Source organism: Equus przewalskii, chromosome 19 (genome assembly GCF_037783145.1).
Source record: "Equus przewalskii isolate Varuska chromosome 19, EquPr2, whole genome shotgun sequence".
NCBI lineage: Eukaryota > Metazoa > Chordata > Mammalia > Perissodactyla > Equidae > Equus > Equus przewalskii.
Genome location: NC_091849.1, coordinates 7,308,883 through 7,317,355, shown reverse-complemented (window position 1 = coordinate 7,317,355; position 8,473 = coordinate 7,308,883). Strand labels below are relative to the sequence as shown.

Sequence of the window (8,473 nt, the reverse complement as noted above, 5' to 3'; positions counted from 1 at the left end):
GATGCTTGTAACCACCTCCACAGTTCAGATACAGAACCGTTCCGTCCTAAGGATGTCTCCCACCCCAGGACACCCACCTCCATCCCTAAGCCCTGGGAACCACTCATCTGTTCTCTGGCTCCATAATTATGTTAGCTTGAGAATGGCACCTAAATGGGAGTTCAATCTTTTTTTTTCTGTCAATCATTTTTAAACTAATTCTTTCACTGCAAAGTTCTGCCTTAAGGATTTCTACACAAGCATGTGTAAAGGAGAAGTACTCGAACTAGGGGGACCCAACAGAGAGCAAAGTCAAGAATCTGGGGCCTGGAGGGGCCGGCAGGCAGGGAAACCAGGGAGCATGTCTATTTAGTGGGCACCGACTGTGTGCCAGGCACGGTTCAAAGACTGCACGCTGCATCCAGAAAGGTGCTCGAGAGGCTGCCTCCTCTTCAGAGCTCTCTCCCACCCTCACCCGACACAGGCTCTTTCTGTCCTTTGCAGAAGCATTTCCCATTGGGTCACCATCTCTTCCAGAGCAGGAGTAGCTCTTGCTACTCAGGGAGCTAGACATGAACTATGGGGCCTTTGGCCACCCCGCTGTTCCCCTTTGATTTTCCCTTCCCTTGGGTGCTGAGCATGCTCTGGCTGCCCAGGTGGTTGCATGCCATTCCTCTGCTTGTGGCCCTTGGATTGCCCTTGCTGCCACCTCCCAGCCACTGGGACCAAATGCTGTCTGGGAGCTGAATGCAGGGAGCCTTCACCTCTGGCATCGCCTTCTATAGCCGCTATGGCTGCCTCAGGTTCTCACCTCTGAAGACCTGGAGAGAAACACACACAACCATTATTGGCACCCTCAGCATTCTCAGGAATTAAAGATTAATGGAGAGGAACTCATTGTTCTAAATCCCCTGCTGGGTATGAGATTTAGGAAATTCCCTTCTTGAGGTTATTAAGTCTCAGTGGCCTGGTGGGGCTAGGTCTCCGGTGACACAACATAATTGGCCTATTATCTGGGAACTTTGGGCTGAATTGGCACAAACAGACATTGAGGGACTTTAGACCCAGGAATGGATTATAGGGCCTGGTGAGTTCTTATGTTGGGAGATCTTTGAAAACAGAAGTGAACCTGATGGGTCTGAGCAGTTAGGCGCGTCTTGCCTGAAGTCAAGGCAGAAGCTAAATATCGCCTTAGAGCTCTCGTTGCACTTTGATTTTGAGAAATCGCCACCTCTGTTTGTCAATGGACCTATGGCCTCATGCAGAGAAGACACAATCTTGGTGTTTCAGCTTTGCCGAAACACCAGTGAATACACTATAGCTAATCTATAGGCAGAATCCTCCAGTATGATATTCCAACGGTATACTAGATCGGATGCTTACAACCGTTTTGAAATTGGGATACCTGTCATTGTTTGATCAGCATCGTGGCCAAGTACCTCAGGTTGCATAACATGTCTACTTCACTTATTGATTGTGTTGGGAAGATTTTGTTAGACCACTTAAGAAAGTGGGAGGCCTCTTGAAAATCACAACAGGAGACTGTCTACATTTAACCATTCTTTCTAGGATTATCTTTTAGAAAGATAATGTGGCCCTTGGATTCTTTCTAGGTTAGAACCTGAGATCATAAAACCAGAAGTCAGAAAGACTGATGTTTGAGTTCATGGGAGCTCATATAAGGAGAGAAACAAGTCATTGGGTCATTGTCACTGGGCACATAAAAACTGTGTCATTTCATTCACCCCAAATATGGGCAGTTTGGTGACTTTAGAAATTTACTGGTGACTCATTCAACCTTTGCTCTTCAACCCTTTGCCTTGGAAACCCCCTCTTTCTTGGGCCCCTCCTTGTTAATATAGCCTAAAGTTCTTACGAGTCCTTCAAGGGAAGAAATGGATAGATTCCCTTTATGTGGATTCCAGATCAAAGCAAACAACTCGAAAACGAGATCTGAAACCCGCTGACCCTAAATGAAGCACTGGGAATATTCTGTTTACAAATGAGAGCCCGTGATGCCCTGGAGATGTGATTTTTCCATAAAGGGAAGTCCTCAGATTTATTGCACAGACTTACTGTCCACCCTTTTCTCTTTGTAGCAAGTATCCTTCTGTGAGAGGCACATTAAAGACCCCCGCTCTCCTATCTACAATCCTAAAATCCAGAAAGCTACGAAAACCAAAAGTGTTTTGTATACCTGGTGCCATTTACCAGCAAAATCTGATCTGAACTGACTTGAAATTATTTATATGTTTAATTTATCTCACCTACTATGAATCTTCATGTTTCACTGCAGAAAACATTATGTTTGAACATGGGGCAGTGTCCCAGGTCCCTGTGAGTGATGTTAACTCTATGTGGTATATGAGCCACATTATCTTTCTAAAAGTCTGAAAAATTCTGAATTCCGTAACACAGCTGCCCCAAGGGTTTTGAATACGGGATTGTGGACCTGGAGCACAGCGCTTTTTTTTTTTTCCCGTACTACACAAATGTCAGATGCCTTTCTTGATAGACGATGGGACCCAACCAGATGGCCCAGCTTGTTAGGCCTTTAGTCCCCTGTCACTGACAAAGTCTAAGGCCACATGATCCCATGTTAAACCCCAGACTCCAACGCTTCCTCTGCCCTGCCTGGCATCCAAGCGCTGGTAGCTCAGCCTTTTCGGCTGGCTGGGCCCAGAGGTGACCACAGCACCGTGGGCCTGCACTTCCTGGATTCCTTTTCCTACCCCTCATGTGGTTTCTCCATGTGGGAGAGGGAGAGTGGGTGGCCAGTGCTTGGCTCATTGCTCCCAAGGCTTCCAGAGAGGTGTGTAAGACCTTATGATAAATCCACTGAGTCATTCACCCATTCATTAGTCAATGTATTCCTTCACTCAGTTAACGCTTCTTGTGCGCCTTTCGTGATTTAGGTATGCTTTATTGAGATCCTCATGCAAAGAGAGCTGGGGAAGCTTGGACTCAGGATTTTCTCAGACAATGTTTCACAGAATCCAAGAGATGTTAGTGGATTTTCCATCTTCCAATCTTTCCAAAAAAGATTTCCATGATCAAATAAGTCTAGAAAATAATGAGTTAAACAGGTTTCTTCGCTACAGCACTTTTCTGAGTCCTTGATAAAGTAACGTGCGTGGCAAACTTCCAAAAGGGGGGGTTAACATTGACCAGGGAGCGCTTGCCCCTGGACCTCCAGGTCCCAGATGGTTTCTGTATCCCATGGAGGCTGTAGGAGGAATGATGTGGAAGGTGACAGCTGAATGGCTCCACAAAGCAATAGGAAAATGTCTACCACGCTGTCTGTGTTTGCAGGGGCTGTAGGCTACTGTCACCTCTTCCAAGTACTCTGAAACAATACAAACGTGCAGGTGGCCACCTGGGGCTAGTGGAGCAAAGAGAATGCTCTTCTGGGGTCATCCAACCTTGAAAAGTGATAGCCCTTTCAGACCAATTTCCAACTGAATCTCTTTGAATTTCTTTTACTCCTTGTATAGCTTGCCATCCACGGTGTTGTGCTGGGCCCAGCAGAGGACATTATTGCCCTTTGACCTGTTAGCATGTTAAGAACCAAGATTTCTCATGAGCCAAGAAGACAGGGAAGACTGGAGGAGTCCCATTTTCATGACTGGTCTCACAGTTGAGGTATGGTCTCTCCTAGGAAAACCCATAAATACACTCGAGTGTAGGGTTTTAAAACACTTTCCCGCAGTTGGAATGGCAGTTTTACCTATGGAGACTCAACACGACTTTATGACTAACTCATGGAACAACGTTTTGCTGGAGATAAGACACAGCCTTGAGGTAGGTTGGGGCAGAGGGGACTCTTCAGTGTTTGCTTTCTTAAAAAGGATCTGAGTTCAATTCAGAAACTGAATAATTATTATTCCTGCCACTGACTTACTCTCTGACAGGAATTATATTACTTTATTTCTATTTGACTCTGTTGTGCCTCAGTTTCCCCAGAGGAGAATGGGAATTTGTGAGTATGAAGAAATGCCTGTGAACTTGGGAATACTCCTGGAGTGGAAAATTGTAGGTACTATGAAATGACTTTATTTTTTTCAGTGATCACTGTGTAGTGAGCACTCAACAAAGATATGACTAGGATGTAAGAACGATGATCCGTGAATCCTCAGTGGTCAGTGGAGGTGCTCAGTACTTGTTGAATGCGTAAGTGACTGATTAATGACCATCAGAGGAAAGAAGGAGGAAGGAAGGAGGGAAGAAGGGAGGAAGGAAGCAAGGTAGGAAGAGAAGGAAGGGAGGGAGGGAGATAGGGAGGGAGGAAGAAGGGAAGGAGGGAAGAGAGGTGGGACGGAGGAAGGAAACTTCTTCTGAGCTAACAGGTGACAAAGTGTCACCTTTGTTCTTTTCTTGTCATGGAACCCAGGAGATGTGTAGAACTTTTTTCTTCACAATTCTTTCCAAATACATAAAATATTTTTCAATATTCCAAATTTCCTCAGATGTTTCTTTTCCCCCTCTTATGCGAGTGAGTGAATCATTCATTGCTCAGGACTTTTGCTGAACAAGCATGGTTCTCTACTTTTTAAAACCTGTGTCCTTTAGCAGTGAGGTAAGCCCTGGATGGCCACTTGCACTTTTATATTGTTTCAGAGAAGTTGGAAGAGGTGACAATAGCCTACAGCCCCTGCAAACACAGACAGAGTGTGGTAGAAATTTTCCCATTGCTTTATGGAGTCATTCAGCTCTGTCACCTTTCACATAATTCCTCCTACAGCCTCCATGGAATACAGCTACCTAGATCTGCATGCTGCTAATATTTAAATTGCTTGATCCTTTCAAAATAGTCTATGCAAACCCAAGAGGCCCTCGGCCCACCAGACATTTTTCTTCCCTAATAGTTGAACAGTTCACTGTGCTCCTGGACTTTCCCCCTCACACTGCCCACTTTTCCTTCTCCTTGACGGGCTGTGGCCGGCAATGCCAGGGCGCATGGCCCAGGAGAAAGAACACAGGACTTGGAGCCAGGAGACCAGGGTTTGAGTCCCAGCCTAGCTACTCATCCATCATGGGGTCTTGGGCAAATCTCTCAGCTTTTCTAGCCTTACGTCACCCCACAGGGCTGTCCTGGAATGCAATGAGCTCAGTGTGAAATTGTTACCGAATCAGGTTTTGCCTGCTGCACGATTATGTCAATCACCGAGATGACAAGTTTGCAAAGAGAAAGGATTTAATCACAAAGTGGCCAAGCAAGAAGGTGGGAGAATCAATCTCAGATCTGCCTCCTTGAGAAGGGGAACTCAGGGATATTTATGGGGTAGGGGGCAAGGTGGTCTGCAGTGTGCGATTAGATGATTGGAGGTGAGGAGAAATGAGGCAATTGACGATCCGTGCAGGAGTAGTCTTGCTTCATGCCTCTTCACAGGACCCATGTTCACAAAATGGTGGCCTTACCATGATCTGTGGGTGGAGTTTTTAGTCCCTTGACATGAAAAAGATCAATTGTCAGTATTTGCATAGGCCCAGTTGATGGGTTGGTGGTCTAAACCGGCCTGAACTGGACGAGAGTGTCCAGTTCCAGAAAAACCACACTTAATTACTCTGTTGATAAGATGGGATCAGTTGAACTGGTCCTGCGGGGCCTGAGGTTAAAAAATGCTCTGCTTTTCCCTGGTAGAATTCTGCAGGAAGCCCAGGGCAGGGGGAAGCAGGGCTGGGTCTACACTGCTGCTACCTAGCCCCCATCTCCAGGGGTTCCCAAGCTGCCGGGGCCGAGGACGCATTGTGAGCAGCCTGAGCCAGCCAGGGCCATGTCTTTTGTCACAACTCCTGCTCTAATTAAAAACATGGTTGATGACATCCAGGAGTCTTTTGACTGGTGCATAATAATAATAATAATCAAAAAATTTCAAACCGTGAGCCAGGAGGTCTGAGTTCTGGACTGGACTCTGAACTATGTTAGCCCCAATTCTCTGAATTTCAGTTTCCCCATTAGGAAACTCAAGGACCACACATTCATTTTTAACATTGCGTCTTTGCACATTTACTAAGCACTGTTTTTAATACTTATTGTGTAATAGCTGTATGCAGTAGGTACAACTGCAATGCTCATTTTATGGAGTAAGAAACCAAGGCTCACACTGGGTCACAGAGGCAGTAAGTAGCAGATCTGGATCCAGTCCCACAGTCTCAGGCCAATGGGGTGTGGCTGCACCCCACCCTGCCTTGATTCAATGACTTCTCAGGACAGACTGACCCCCAGGGCAGGGACTCCTCACCCTCAGAGCTCTGACTTTAGGAAGCAAAACAAGGAACACCCTTCTCTAGTAATTTCATGGGATATTCCTGTTCCTGGCCTGGTCTAGCCGCCTGGTCTATGTCAGTCAGCTATGAGGATCCCCAAATACAGACTGGGGTAAAAAGACAACCTTCTGTCTTCTGTTTGTGGTGTTTTTTCTTTTACTCCTGAGTATAAGAATGAGCGTGGATTAGAAAGAGAAAGACAGACAAAAGCTTGTGTTGATTTTATAAACCACCAACTCATGAACCACTCAGCTGTCTTCCCGTCGCTGCCCATAAAGAACTGATCATCTGGAACAATAAAATACAGGCATTTAAAGAGACAGACACCAGACGACTGTTCAGAGCTGCTGTGAAGGAAGATGCCGCTGCCTTTGAAGCCTGCGCCCCAATTTTGCTTTCTGAGGTGCGTGCGCGGCTCCTCTTGACGTCAGCTCGGCGTGAGCCTCCGAGGGTGGATTCCTGGCTCAGAAGAAGAAATGAAACCGGTGATGAGGGCGTGCCTTGTGCAACAACAACTGAGCTATTGTCCTGTCCCCCACCCACACTCACCCTTTCCTTCTCTACTGGACCCCTGCTCACCTGGAGATAAGGCAGCACAGAGGTTTTCCCTGGAGGTTGGGAGGGGCCTCCTCAGCAGTCAGGAGCAGCCTACAGGCTGGCAACTGGTCCTGCTTAGCCCCGAGGCCCACTTTGGGTGCAGGGGCTTCTCCTGTTTCAAAAAGCAACTCTTGCTGGAACAAAGCCCAGAGAAGAAATGAGTTCAGAAGGAGGGACTCATTTCCAGCGAGGTGCCTTCTAAAAAAAGGCTTCCGATTCAGACTCTGACCTCTCCTGTCCCTCCAGCGGCGGGGAGCCCGTTGCAATCCAAGGGGTCCTAAACCTGGACCCAGCCTCCAGGTGCCTTGTCTTCCTCTGGCCCGGGGAATTTTTGTCAGGGGTGCTTTCGCTTGTTGTTTCCAAACCACAGCATCTTTTCCTCACACTCCCTCCCTTCCTGTAGCAGGAAAGGACTCCAAATCACAATGACGCCAGCCATGTATACTGATCCCAATTCGTCATCAGGAACTTCTGAGCGCAGGATGGAAATCCAGAGGGAGGCTTGAGCGCCCCTCAACCGAGCGTCCCTGAAGAGGGGCGCGGCCTTCGGGGCCAAGTCCAGGGCCAGCGGAGTGTTTCCTTCCGCAGAGTTGGGGTACCGTAAAATGAGACCCCTAATCTCATCCAGGGCTTTTTTTCTTCTGATTACCCCCGCCCCGCCTCCCGCCCCAGGCGGTGCTTAGGTAGGGGTTCCAGCACTCCCAGCCCACTTACAGGTGAGTCAGAGGAGCGTATTCTGACTTTGTCTTATTTGAATACATCGCTTTCCCAGGTGGGAAGTCGGCGCATCGTCTGCAGGGCGGAGCCGATAGAGGGTCAGACCTGAATTGCAGTCCTCGCTTTCAGGCTCCTGGTTTCCTTACGTGTACAGTGAGTTCATGCTCACAGTAAGATAAAGATGAAGGCTGACAGCAACGGATGCGTGCTGAGTGCTTACTGTGTGTAAAGCTTCACACTCACCTTCTCATTTCATCCCCACACAACCGCCTGAAGTGAGCACCAGTTCCATGCCCATTTTACAGAGGAAGAAGGTGAGGTTTAGATGTAAGTTACCTGGCAACATCCTAGAGCTAGGAATTTGTCAAATTAAGAACCAAACCATGGTTTTTTTGATCTCACGATACTATCCTTGGAATCAGTCAAGGTCTATCTACCCATCTATCTCTCTACCTACCTACATATCTAATTTTTTTTGGAAGGGATCTACTTTTCACGTCCCTGAAGCTTTGAGGTCACCTGGCTCTGAGGATGAAGGCTAGTCTAGAGCTGGCAGGGGAGAGGGGTGGTGGGCAGCGACATTCCTGAGCTGGGCAGAGAGGACTGGGCAGCCTGATCCCTGGTCCTCCTCTTGCCAGGAATCTCTGCACACCTTAACCTGAAGAGAGACCTGGTTGCTGGTTTACCAGTTAAGACCCTGAGATCTACCAACAGAGCCACATCTGCCAGGCCGGGGCTCTGACCCTCCTTGTTCACAGCCTCCCACCTCCCACCCTCCAGCCTTTGCACCAGCTCCTTGCCCCCCTGCAGGGCTCTCTCTGCTCCCCAACACCCCTCCAACCTCACCTGGGACCCTATCTGGATGATCTCTCTTCTCTTCCATCAACACGGAGAGATGTAAAGTTCTCTGATG

At 47.8% G+C, this 8,473-nt stretch overlaps 1 long non-coding RNA gene across 1 annotated transcript; it reads right to left on the bottom strand.

The window, feature by feature from the left end:
* Window positions 1-5,155: 5,155 nt before the first annotated feature.
* On the bottom strand, window positions 5,156-7,458 carry LOC139077231 (uncharacterized). Its single transcript, XR_011529559.1, has 2 exons — window positions 6,826-7,458; window positions 5,156-6,705 (listed from the first exon to the last, which is right to left on the bottom strand). It is a non-coding gene; the product is annotated as an uncharacterized lncRNA (long non-coding RNA).
* Between the last annotated feature and the right edge of the window lie 1,015 nt (window positions 7,459-8,473).